This window comes from Coregonus lavaretus, assembly GCF_964263955.1.
Source record: "Coregonus lavaretus genome assembly, chromosome: 17".
NCBI lineage: Eukaryota > Metazoa > Chordata > Actinopteri > Salmoniformes > Salmonidae > Coregonus > Coregonus lavaretus.
The window spans coordinates 21,287,750-21,301,531 of record NC_140004.1 but is presented as its reverse complement, the minus strand read 5'-3'; the positions used below and the strand labels follow the sequence as shown (position 1 = coordinate 21,301,531).

The following is a 13,782-nucleotide window of genomic DNA, read 5'->3' as shown; positions in this document are numbered from 1 at the left end:
AATTGACATTTAGAATAATAAACACTTTGTACAGTTCCCTATTACGGAGGTGCCGTTCCCCTCACAGCTCCGTAGGCTAGGTCAGGATTTACAAAATGTAATGAAAACACCAATTACATCCTAAGCTTATAATTACTTATTTTAAATGTTTTGTCATTTAGTAGGAGCAAGTAGGGTTAAGTGCCTTGCTCAAGGGCACAGACAGATTTTTTCACCTAGTCGGCTCGGGGATTCGAACCAGCGACCTTTTGGTTACTGGCCCAATGCTCTTAACCACTAGGCTGCCTGCTGCCCTTTTATGATTATACTTATGATTATGAGCTGTAAATATTAATGGTGCTATTTGTGTTAATATCTTAGTTAATATCTGTAGCACTGTGAAGATGATTAGGCTTGTGTGCTATTTGGTTCCTTACAACAGTATTTTACAGCAGTTGCGTGAGCAGGGAAAGTCCCCTCTCTGTGTTTCAGGTCTCTTTGCTAAATCAATCTCAAGAGGGATTTCCCAAACCCATTTCCTTTTTCAGTGAGTATATATTACGTGTGCATGACATGGCACAGTTATAAATAAATTGTTGATGGGAGAGAGAAATGTGGCAGTAAACAGGGGAGTTTGCACCAATAACTCATAAAAGTACAGCATACCTGCTTAATGAGCATGTACGTCTCTGACATGATCTTCTCAATGCGCCCCAGGTCATAGGTCATGACCTTCTGGCCCTGCTGCCACACCCGGTAGGTATCCGGCAGAAGAGTTTTGCCTGACTCCATGTCATCCAGGAGCTTCCTCTTCCTGCTGGGCCTGCATAGCGCCCCCTGGGCTAGTCCATGCTCTGCTCCGCTGGCTAACACTGGGCCCTTAGCTACCGGGCACTGGAGCTGCTGCTGGAGCTGCTGCTGTCTGGAGCTGATGCTCAGGTCCTCCAGAGAAAGCTCCGGTGCCCGGCTGCTCTCAGCCACTTTCACCCCAGGCACCAGGACAGTTCTGGGGGGCTCAGGGTCTGGTTGGCTGCCCTGAGAGTCTGTGGTCTTGGAGGGATGCCCCCAGTGGCCAGCGTCCAGCTCCATGGGCTCCTCTGGCCCTGCTCTGGCCCCCTCGCCCACAGCAGCCTCCACCTTCCCAGATGGAGTTCTCTGCTGCTGCTCCCCCCTGTCTCTGGCTGTGGCCAGCAGGGCTGGCTGTGTCTGAGGGGTTTCCCGGGACACAGAGTCAGAGCCTGGGGCAGTGACCTGGGGACCCTCAGTGAGCTCAGGCTTCTTATGCAGTGCATGACTGCTGTCCTCTGCACTGGGCCTGTTGGACGTGTCCGTGGTCGTCATTTCCCCCATGGAGGGCGCAGGCACTTTGGAAGGCTGCTCCGACACCTGAGAAAGAACAGAGCCTGTCACAACACAAGCAAGAGCTCGGCAAAATTATAAATCCTACAAACTACAGAGCTGCTTTCAGCTCCTCTCCAAGTGTGTAGAGTGCTTTGGTTGCGTACCCTTGTGAGTTTGTTCCGATTGTCCTCCAGAACTTTTACAACTAGGAAAAATGCTCTCTGGGCCAAAACCTGACAATCCACATCCTGCAAAATACTTCCTTTAAGACATGAGAGTGAGAGAGAGAAGGGAAAGAGAAGAGTTGAACAAATTCACACAAAAACACTAGAACAAATGGTTGCCATGAGAAACTGAGAGAACCATGGTTGAGTCATGAGAGATCCTTACTTTCCCTGGTCAGGGGTTCTCTGGAGCATAAAAGAGACTTTGATCAGTGTGTCGTGGTCCTTCAGCTGAGACAGCACCTCCAGCAAGAGGACGATGGATCGGTTCATATGAGATGCAAAACTGCCGGCGCGATCAATCTCATCCACTGGAATACGCCAGATGCCCTGAAGCAGGAAGGAGGAGAAGAATAGGGGGAGGAAAAGGAGGAGGAGAAGAGGCAACAGTTCACTAACACTGCACACATAGCTTCATCAACTAAATACTGTTTGGTATTTGCGTGCCATGGAGACAGGCTTATGTATGACCTCACCGGTCAGGCTAACTAGTTATGTTTCAAAACATATTTTCCACTAACACACTCACAAGGCCAACATATCCCTGACATGATCTTCTCAATGTGCTCCACTGGTGGGTTTTCAGTTTTCAATTAAAAAGGGAAAACACTCAACTAAAAATTCTGAGTGAATGTACCTGATATTTTTGGTACATACATGGTGATTTATTTTACACAGACTGATAGTGAAGGAGGGCAAGAGAAAGGGAGAGAGGACACGAGAGGGATAAAGAAGTGTGACAGGGTATTGTTTAAGGCAATATATTAACCAAACCTCTCCATGTATGAGCATATCTGCAGTGCAAGTCAAGATAACCAATTAATGCTGGTGAGAAAAAATGGCAACAGCTAAATGCGTGCTCGTTTTACTCACGCAACACAGAGAACACTGATCATGTGCATGGGTCCTTTGCTAAATAAACACTTATTTTTTAACATACAGAATTATGAAGCAAAAATTCTGGCCGGCTGGCAGAGGACCATGTTTAAATATCCCTTAGGACCAGAGGTGAAAGTAAGGCGGTACGGTCCGGTGTCCCGGAAAAATAAATAGTGGGGGTACGCCATACTGGTAAAACATGAGCCTATTACAATAATTAAAACAAAATGTCAATAAAACTGTAGGCTATTACACCACTAATTATCATTACCGCATGAACGAGGCATGAAAAATGTGCGAATGGACTTGAAAACAGGTGGTATAGCCTACAAAATGCGATGTGGTTTGACGAGAACACTGACATTTTGCAAAGGCAGAGATGAGTGGCCGAGACACGCGCGGAAACATACATTCTGGACTAATGACAATCTCCAAATGGCATTACACTTTTTAGTATTTTGTGTAACAGAGGTCTCTTTCAATTCACCACTGTTCAGAGGCTGGAAATGCGAGTAGCTGAACGTGCGTGGGTAGCCTAGTAAAGGAGCCCTTTGAAATGATTGTTTGACAAGCGCATGCACACATAGGAGGTCCTGTACCGGGAATAAATTAATTATACTTTCACCCCTGCTAAGGTCTATAGGTAATGGCATGCACAAACCTGAATAAACTCTGGGTTGAGGTGTTATTACAGAGAATCAACAGGTTATTTCATGTAATCATTGGACACGGGCTGGAGGACAGGCTAAATGGAATATTTTGTGCTGCACATCCACCTGAGACGTACCCCACACCAGTGTGTCGCCAGTGTTTTATGTTCATGTAGCCATAGTGTAATTAGTGTTTCCACATCAGGAGTGTGACACTAAAGACTTGGAGTGAGCAGAATCTACAACCTCTGCATCATCAAGACAGTTACTTTGTGAGAAGGTGTTCAAATTCACAGTTAGCCATTGTCTCTTGCTATCTCTCTCAGAATGACCTTCTTGATCCAAACCAATCAGGTTTCAGGACTGGTCATTCAACTGAGACTGCTCTTCTCTGTGTCACGGAGACTCTCCGCACTGCTAAAGCTAACTCTCTCTCCTCTGCTCTTGTCCTTCTAGACCTGTCTGCTGCCTTTGATACTGTGAACCATCAGATCCTCCTCTCCACCCTCTCCGAGATGGGCATCTCCGGCGCGGCTCACTCCTGGATTGCGTCCTACCTGACCGGTCGCTCCTACCAAGTGGCGTGGCGGGAAGCTGTCTCCGCACCACGTGCTCTCACCACTGGTGTCCCCCAGGGATCGGTTCTGGGCCCTCTCCTTTTCTCCCTATACACCAAGTCACTTGGCTCTGTCATATCCTCACATGGTCTCTCCTATCATTGCTACGCTGACGATACACAACTAATCTTCTCCTTTCCCCCTTCTGATAACCAGGTGGCGAATCGCATCTCTGCATGTCTGGCTGACATATCAGTATGGATGACGGATCACCACCTCAAGCTGAACCCTGGCAAGACGGAGCTGCTCTTCCTCCCGGGGAAGGACTGCCCGTTCCATGATCTCGCCATCACGGTTGACAACTCCGCTGTGTCCTCCTCCCAGAGTGCGAAGAGCCTAGGCGTGACCCTGGACAACACCCTGTCGTTCTCCGCCAACATCAAGGCGGTGACCCGCTCCTGCAGGTTCATGCTCTACAACATTCGGAGAGTGCGACCCTGCCTTACACAGGAAGCGGCGCAGGTCCTGGTCCAGGCACTTGTCATCTCCCGTCTGGACTACTGCAACTCGCTGTTGGCTGGGCTCCCTGCCTGTGCCATTAAACCCCTACAACTCATCCAGAATGCCGCAGCCCGTCTGGTGTTCAACCTTCCCAAGTTCTCTCACGTCACCCCCCTCCTCCGCACACTCCACTGGCTTCCAGTTGAAGCTCGCATCCGCTACAAGACCATGGTGCTTGCCTATGGAGCAGTGAGGGGAACGGCACCTCTGTACCTTCAGGCTCTGATCAGTCCCTACACCCAAACGAGGACATTGCGTTCATCCACCTCTGGCCTGCTGGCTCCCCTTCCTCTGCGGAAGCACAGCTCCCGCTCAGCCCAGTCAAAACTGTTCGCTGCTCTGGCACCCCAATGGTGGAACAAACTCCCTCACGACGCCAGGACAGCGGAGTCACTCACCACCTTCCGGAGACATTTGAAACCCCACCTCTTTAAGGAATACCTGGGATAGGATAAAGTATTCCTTCTAACCCCCCCCCCCCAAATTGTAAAGTGGTTATCCCACTGGCTATAGGGTGAACGCACCAATTTGTGAGTCGCTCTGGCTAAGAGCGTCTGCTAAATGACGTTAATGTGCCCTTGAGCAAGGCACTTAACCCTAATTGCTCCTGTAAGTCGCTCTGGTTAAGAGCGTCTGCTAAATGACTAAAATGTAAATGTAAATGTTATGTAAATGAAAGCTGAAAAGTACCAGTGCCTTGCCTTGGCCCCACATCAGAGCAGGTCCGCTGGAGCCATGGCCCAGTGAGACACAGCTGCCAGTGGTGTACATCTCAAATGGAAATTCCCCACAGTATTTATTTATGTGTGTATGTAGCATGTGCACAGCTGCATGCTACTGCAAGCTCCTCCAGGCACTGGGCTGCTAATAGGGCTGACATCAGGAAACAATTAACAGGAAGATATGGACAAACCCGCAGGAAAGAAAGAGAAAAAGGAGGTGAAAAGAAGGCAAGAGGAATTAATTTGCGCTAAAACTGTGGAATTGGAAGATGGGAGCCCTAATGACAAAATGGAAAGAGTTGCTGTAGGGAGAAACAGTGCCTGCAGAGTGGAGGTGGGGGTGGACTGGGGGCTGACTTCAGGCAGGCATGTCAGATCCTGCCCCAGGCAGGCAGCCTCATTACCGGTGTGTTCTGTCTGGGTTCAGGTTGGTTCAGGGAACCACAGAGAGCAGCAGCACATCAAACACACATTGTCTTTTTAATTTCAATATCTCTGAAGGATTGGTAGGTCTTCAGATCATTACGAGTATCACAGGAAACGATCAATCATGTGACAGCATATGTTAAGTGTTGTTATGTGACGACCAAGCAGGTGTGTACAGGCAAGGTTCGGTGCTCCACAGCAGAGCAGACCATGTTAGCTGAGCGCAGATGATGGTCCATTTGCAATTTTAAAAAACACTTGGCAGTGAGCAGCTTATGGACTTAGAAGTGTATGCGAATCGGAGGAGAAGCTGGGCATATCATGATGGAACAAAACAAATGGTATGCCTCCACAGAAGCAACTGGCCCGCCCCTACACCTGGGAGCCTCTTCCTCATCCTACCAAACAGGTCCACATTGTCTGTTGACATTTTCACAGCCTTTTCGAGAGAAGCCAAGCAGGAAACAGAACAGACCTATGAAATCTAATTGCATTCCTGAGTCTGCCTCATGCAGTCAAGAGGCAAAAGCCATTTATCAATATTAATGAACATCCTTCAATAATGATCAGGACAATCCTGAAGAAATAGGACAGGCGATGTGATGTGATCCATCCATCCAGCAGAGCTCTGATCTACAGCTACACTACATGACCAAAAGTATGTGGACACCCCTTCAGATCTAAAGGGGGGGGGGGGGGGGGGGGATCCTCCATGGGCACAGTAAATCTGTTTAGGCAGATGTGAAGCCATGGCTTTGCACAGATTACATTGTAGCACAACAGATAAAGCAGATTTACATGACTTTACCAATGATTTTGATCTTTTTTTTGGGGGGGGGGGGGGGGAGTGAGGGAAAATGTGAGCTTTGGCTTGGAACATAAAGTTAATGTGTCACTCAGGCATCAAGAGTTGGGGAGAATTTCAAGTTTGAGAAAAATATCCATCTTAAAATAATGTATTTTTCCTATAGATTTCTTCTTAAAATGTGACGTTTCAGGAAGCATTAGATTTTTATTTTATTTTTGAAAATAAAAATGTGTTTTTGGGCAGAAATGCCTTCTGGAACAGGTGAACTTTCATGCGACTTAAAAACAAACTTGTATGCCATCTGTAAATACGAATAATATTGTTAAATTATGAGCCTAGTTGGTTTAGCCACAGCAAAAGACAGGAACCTTTCTGCTAGCCATGATTGGCTGAGATAATGGTTGGGCTGGACATGCTGAGAGATGAGTTGAGATTGGTCTGCCATGTAGCATGCTTCTGTCTATAACATGAGCTGCTCAGTATGTGTAGATAATCCTTGCTACCGCAGCTTTTTTGAAAGATATAACGTTAGCCATGGAGAACTACAAAACTGTTGCTACTGCTCTCAACAACATTGCTGCCCTGATTTTAGCAGGTGCTATCGACAAAGATCAGTGGGAAAAAGTTGTGACAGACTACTTTCTGCACACGGTCAGTGTGAACACGAGTGACTTGAAACAACGTGGGCCAAACAAGCTGTACAAGCAAAATGGAGTTAAAGGGGTTCCAGTCTGCCATGAAGCATTCATCCATGTATAGGGGTAAGAGTCTAGCTACATTTTCAGATATTAAGCATTTCTAATTTTGTCAGAAAGTTGTTTTCATTGCAAGTTAAAGCATACTGTTAGCTAGCTAGTGAACGTTAGCTTGCTGGCTTGCTAGCTAACTTTGCGTGTATGATCTGTGTAGTAATATTATTTGTATATCAGTAATCCATTTGTATTGCTAGTTATAGCCTAATGTTAGCTAGCTTGCTAACATTGAACCTAGTTGGTTAGCTTTAGCTACCTGTAGATTCATACTACAGCATTTCATGCATGGTGGCTAGCTATGACAATCCATTTGTATTGCTAGTAGTATGGGTTGGGATTATGCCTGGTTCATTGTTTAGCTAGCTTTTGTCTTAACAAAAGACTCCACTTCGCCAGATGATTACATGACCCATCAAGTTAACCAGGTTTGTCTGGGGGTGATTATGGCCATCTATTGTATTTCATGAACATGTGTACATGTCTAGACAATAGTGACCCATCCACTTAGCTAGGTGTGGCTGTGGGGTGGCTATAGCGTTTCTTTCACATGACCCATTAATTTAGACAAGTGTGTCTGGGTAAGCATCATCTAATAATTATACAATATTTTTATCTGGACACTTAGTTTTTCTATTGCAACTATGCAAATAACCAATTCACTGTTCTGTATCCTCTGCATGTGACAAATAAACGTAGATTTGATATAGTGTGTTTACCAGAGAAGGTAATGTGAAGAACAACATGATCTGCACCAAAGTCAGATTAGAATATAGTCCAAGGACTAAATAAAGTGTATTTTTACCTGGAGTTTTTCCTTATTGTAGGCTACTACTTTCACCACTTTTAGTCTTGAAATCTTTTGTTGTTTACTACAATACATAACTCACTCTGTTTAGCACATGGCCTCACATGGTTAAGGCTTAAGAGGGTGTGAACTAGGGCTGTCCCCAACCCCCAAAAATCTTGGTAGACCGAAAGTCGTCTGTTCCTTCGACCAACCGATTGGTCGAAATTTTTAAACGTGTATTTTTCCATACATAGACACACCCTATGTGTTTTAATAAAATCAACTATATGCATTGAGCTTGTCTGATGCTTACTGTTTGTTGAAATAAGACACAAATGACTCAAGAGGGAGCCAGAGATCAACATAACCATTAGAAGAAAAAAACTTCACCTGACCTAACCATTCTCCTCCCGCTCCTGCTGGCTTTCGCAGATTCTGCCATTACTCTCCTGAAGTTGCTGGTAGTAGGCTACAAGAGGAGTCAGCAACCTTTCTCATGTGGAATGCCAATTTATCTTACAATTTCTACCGATCTGCGTGCCAGTTATGGTTTTCATATGCACATTTTCGTGGAATAGTTTCATTTCATTTATAATAACGTCTTCATATCTCAAAATCATTGTCATATGGTTAATCAAAATCTACCCAAATCTAAATGAAAATGATCAATCTAAAAAGTAACTTTATTGCCATTGCCAAATATGTAAAAATAGCCTACATAAAGCCAACAAATAAAAACCATTACTGCTAGCAGGTAGAAAATATCCTGATAAAAATAAATATCCTATAAATCATATTGGATACGCATGGCCTGTCTGCAACAGACTTGAAACTTTGTTTCAACTATTAACCTGGGTCCGGCCCAAAGCTTGCACTAGCGAACTTCATTGTATAAAATATTCTGGGTCCTCAGAGTTTCCCGTACCAGTGAGCTCATAACAGATACAGCTGTAGGCTATTTGCGCAAGGGGTAAGAAGCAGTGCTTGACATGGGCAGGAGCTCATCGGCGCTGAGTACCGGCACCTCAAATGTTCTACTGCTCGAGCTCCTGTTCCTCTTATAGAATATTAGCTAAAAAGTATTATGGACTCCTGCACCTAAATATAAATAGTACCAGCACCCAAAATGAGTACCGGAACCCATTTCAGTCCATGTCAAGCACTGATAAGAAATAATCAGGTAGGCCAATTTTATTACGTTTCCACTGGATCAGAGCATTACATTTTTCCCTTTCACGCTAAGTGATTATCGAAAGAGAAAGAGCTGGAAAGATTATTCAAATACATTGAGGAACTATTGTCATTCTCAATGGATGTAAAAAAAACAACTTTCTTTGTTTGCCGTTTGAGGTGAAGAAAACATTATTTAGTGGTGGTGCGTTAAGCCAATCAGAAATACTATCAGATCCACAAATGGGCACATTTATATGCCTACATTTGCGCGCAGGCCAGGTAGCCTATAGGCCTACTTCTATGCGTAATCAGGTGCGCATCCTTACTCAACATTGACAGGAGCGCTCCAGACAAAGGACAATGACTAAATTGTCAAAACTCGTAAATGGAATGAAATAAACCAAAACTTGTTTCTCACAAGTGTAGCACTCTGCAAACAATGTGTCCACTCCAACAATGAGAATGGTAAAAGACTGGAATAATAATATTGAATGCATTAATATAAATTACCATAACCAAACAAACATTGTAGATTAGAAATTATAGGAATTAACGGTAAATGTAGGCTACTACTGGTGATATAGAGAATTAATAGATGCTAACAATCAAAATGCAAACAATTAACACAATGAAGGTTATGAAACAATGAATTTGCACAAATTGGCGGGAGAGCGCGCATTCTGGAGAGAGAAGTGCATTGTGCATCTGGGTGCTGCATGGTCAATCCCACATCTGCATTAGCCATGCAGCATTTACGGTGATACGGCCTCTGCAGAAGTCAGGGCATTCATAATTATTGTGCTTCGCGGAACAGCTCAGAGCTGTTGTGAAGGAAGTGAGTTTATGTTTATACAGAATGTACCGCCCCCACCTACCATCAACCAATCATGTCAATGCAGAGCTATACAGAGCCCTCCGCATTGTTACAAAATTTAGGATGTGCACGGCGATGCGGTACGGAGCCATTTGGATCTTCATGCCTCCGGAGGCTCCGTAATTGTGTCACACCCTCCATATGGAGACTCCGACCACATTTTCGGATCAAGCATAAATTGGCTTTTAGTCTAGGCCTCCGCAATGGATTAGTTCACTGAGATGGGCGCAAATATACAGTACCAGTCAAAAGTTTGGACACACCTACTCATTCAAGGATTTTTCTTTATTTTTACTATTTTCTACATTGTAGAATAATAGTGAAGACATCAAAACTATGAAATAACACATTGAATCATGTAGTAACCAAAAAAGTGTTAAACAAATCAAAATATATTTTATAATTGAGATTCTTCAAATAGCCACCCTTTGCCTTGATGACAGCTTTGCACAGTCTTGGCATTCTCTCAACCAGCTTCACCTGGAATGCTTTTCCAACAGTCTTTAAGGAGTTCCCACATATGCTGAGCACTTGTTGGCTGCTTTTCCTTCACTCTGCCATCCGACTCATCCCAAACCATCTCAATTGGGTTGAGGTCGGGGGATTGTGGAGGCCAGGTCATCTGATGCAGCACTCCATCACTCTCCTTCTTGGTCAAATAGCCCTTACACAGCCTGGAGGTGTGTTGGGTCATTGTCCTGTTGAAAAACAAATGATAGTCCCACTAAGCCCAAACCAGATGGGATGGCGTATTGCTGCAGAATGCTGTGGTAGCCATGCTGGTTAAGTGTGCCTTGAATTCTAAATAAATCACAGACAGTGTCACCAGCAAAGCACCCCCACACCATAACACCTCCTCCTGCATGATTTACAGTGGGAACTACACATGCAGAGATCATCCGTTCACCCACACAGCGTCTCAAAAAGACACGGTGGTTGGAACCAAAAATCTCACATTTGGACTACAGACCAAAGGACACATTTCCACCGGTCTAATGTCCAATGCTCGTGTTTCTTGGCCCAAGCAGGTCTCTTCTTCTTATTTAGTAGTGGTTTCTTTGCAGGAATTCGACCATGAAGGCCTGATTCACACAGTCCCCTCTGAACAGTTGATGCTCAGATGTGTCTGTGACTTGAACTCTGTGAAGCATTTATTTGGGCTGCAATTTCTGAGGCTGGTAACTCTAATTAACTTATCCTAACTCTGGGTCTTCCATTCCTGTGGCGGTCCTCATGAGAGCCAGTTTCATTATAGTGCTTGATGGTTTTTGCGACTGCACTTGAAGAAACTTTCAAAGTTCTTTAAATGATCTATATTGACTGACCCCCCCCCCCACCACAACACATCCAATTGGCTAAAATGCATTAAGAAGGAAATAAATGTGGTAGTGTATATATTTGCTACTGCTCGACCCAAAAAAAATCTCAGGTCGACTACAGCCTATCGACCAGTCGACTAATTGGGGTCAGCCCTAGTGTGAACGATGCTGAATAGGTGTAGACAAAGAAGAGCTTTCCAGTAGGTGTACCAAAACATTCAAGGGCCATTTTCTCAAAAGTGGGGTTACACATTTCAAAGCAGAATTAATTACCCATTATTCCTCAACTGCAGTGTATGATATACCATTTTGTAGCTTTGAGTCTCTACTTTTATCCAATGAAAAAAAATAAACACCATTTCAAATTTTGCAACATAAGACTGAATCGAGGTGGTCGGTCACAAATGGTTAATAATTTCCCTAAAATGTAACACTTGTTTGTGCTCCTGTTGATGTTGATGAATCCTCCTTGGTACAAGTGGAAAAAAATATATGACTCAAATGAATTACAACCAGTTCAAAAATGACATCACATATACCGTACCGCTGATGATCAAAATTACATTTTTTTCTTCTAATGGAAGTTAAGATTTGCTACTTATTTGTTGCTCCTTTTTCGGCAATTGTTTACAAGCTGTTCAGGGGTAAATGTTATTGTTCTCACGGTTTGTGTGAGAAATGTAGATGTGTTTACACCCCTGGCCCACGCACAGCACAAGCTCTATCACAGGGAATTCACAATGTATCATTTGATCAGGCATTAAACATTGCAACATAATAATGACTGAATCAATAATTCAGGCAGACTTGAGAAAGAATTTGCCTTCTGCTCAAGCTTTGTCCCTGCCAGCCAACCTTAGAGCTAGAATCCTTAGTTGCTTCATAATTTTTGGGACTTAGGCTATACATTCATTTTATATAGCCATTGATTCTTGAAGAATATAACTTATAAATGCCTCATGTGCTTAGTTCACATTTAGTTCAACTGTCATACCCCATCAAGAACCCAAAATATAAACTTGTTATACGCCAACTTTTGAAAACAAAGTAAATGTAAACACACACTGTATAGCCTCAAAACATGGTTAAAACTATAGTTTTGCTATCATGGATGGTCAGTCCTTCCATCCCTCAGCTTTTGACCAAAACACAGGCAGGGTGACCGCGTCAATTAAGGATTCCAGATTGAAGAAAGAACAAAAGAAAAGAAAAAAGACAAGACAGAGAGGAAAAGGAGATTCTCTCCTTATTCTCCCTTGGTGCTAGGAGGCCTAGGAGCATAGATCAGCCTGGCCCACACCACCTCTCCTCTCAGAGGGAACCGCTCTACCCCTCCCTGCCTGGGACTCTCAATCCACAATCCCACAGTATGTTGTAGTGTAGCAGGTAGACTATCAAATAACACCACCACTGTGATGCAAGAGACCATATTCATCTCCATAGTGGGACCATGCTTTTCAGAGTTGTCCGTGATTTATCATGTTTCCTGGGGAGGCTAGTTATCACTGATGTGGGTTATATTACCATGTGTTACACTCCCAATCAATTATGTCTGCAAAGACTAATAGTCTAATTAATAACCCTCAATAAATACAGTGGGGGGAAAAAAGTATTTAGTCAGCCACCAATTGTGCAAGTTCTCCCACTTAAAAAGATGAGAGAGGCCTGTACTTTTCATCATAGGTACACACGTCAACAATGACAGACAAATTGAGAAAATAAATTCCAGAAAATCACATTGTAGGATTTTTAATGAATTTATTTGCAAACTATGGTGGAAAATAAGTATTTGGTCACCTACAAACAAGCAAGATTTCTGGCTCTCACAGACCTGTAACTTATTCTTTAAGAGGCTCCTCGGTCCTCCACTCGTTACCTGTATTAATGGCACCTGTTTGAACTTGTTATCAGTATAAAAAGACACCTGTCCACAACCTCAAACAGTCACACTCCAAACTCCACTATGGCCAAGACCAAAGAGCTGTCAAAGGACACCAGAAACAAAATTGTAGACCTGCACCAGGCTGGGAAGACTGAATCTGCAATAGGTAAGCAGCTTGGTTTGAAGAAATCAACTGTGGGAGCAATTATTAGAAAATGGAAGACATACAAGACCACTGATAATCTCCCTCGATCTGGGGCTCCACGCAAGATCTCACCCCGTGGGGTCAAAATGATCACAAGAACGGTGAGCAAAAATCCCAGAACCACACGGGGGGACCTAGTGAATGACCTGCAGAGAGCTGGGACCAAAGTAACAAAGCCTACCATCAGTAACACACTACGCCGCCAGGGACTCAAATCCTGCAGTGCCAGACGTGTCCCCCTGCTTAAGCCAGTACATGTCCAGGCCCGTCTGAAGTTTGCTAGAGTGCATTTGGATGATCCAGAAGAGGATTGGGAGAATGTCATATGGTCAGATGAAACCAAAATAGAACTTTTGGTAAAAACTCAACTTGTCGTGTTTGGAGGACAAAGAATGCTGAGTTGCATCCAAAGAACACCATACCTACTGTGAAGCATGGGGGTGGAAACATCATGCTTTGGGGCTGTTTTTCTGCAAAGTGACCAGGACGACTGATCTGTGTAAAGGAAAGAATGAATGGTGCCATGTATCTTTAGATTTTGAGTGAAAACCTCCTTCCATCAGCAAGGGCATTGAAGATGAAACGTGGCTGGGTCTTTCAGCATGACAATGATCCCAAACACACCGCCCGGGCAACGAAGGAG

The 13,782-nt window shown here is 44.1% G+C and overlaps 1 pseudogene across 1 annotated transcript in view; it reads right to left on the bottom strand.

Moving 5' to 3' along the window:
* The window catches only part of LOC311145067 (calcineurin-binding protein cabin-1-like), a 92,291-nt pseudogene that overhangs the window by 29,979 nt on the left and 48,530 nt on the right, over positions 1-13,782 (bottom strand). Inside the window, exons 25-27 of the transcript XR_014615572.1 lie at positions 1,711-1,874; positions 1,485-1,582; positions 646-1,365 (exon numbers count right to left, since the gene is read on the bottom strand). The product of XR_014615572.1 is annotated as a calcineurin-binding protein cabin-1-like (transcript). The remainder of the gene's footprint in view (positions 1-645; positions 1,366-1,484; positions 1,583-1,710; positions 1,875-13,782) is intronic.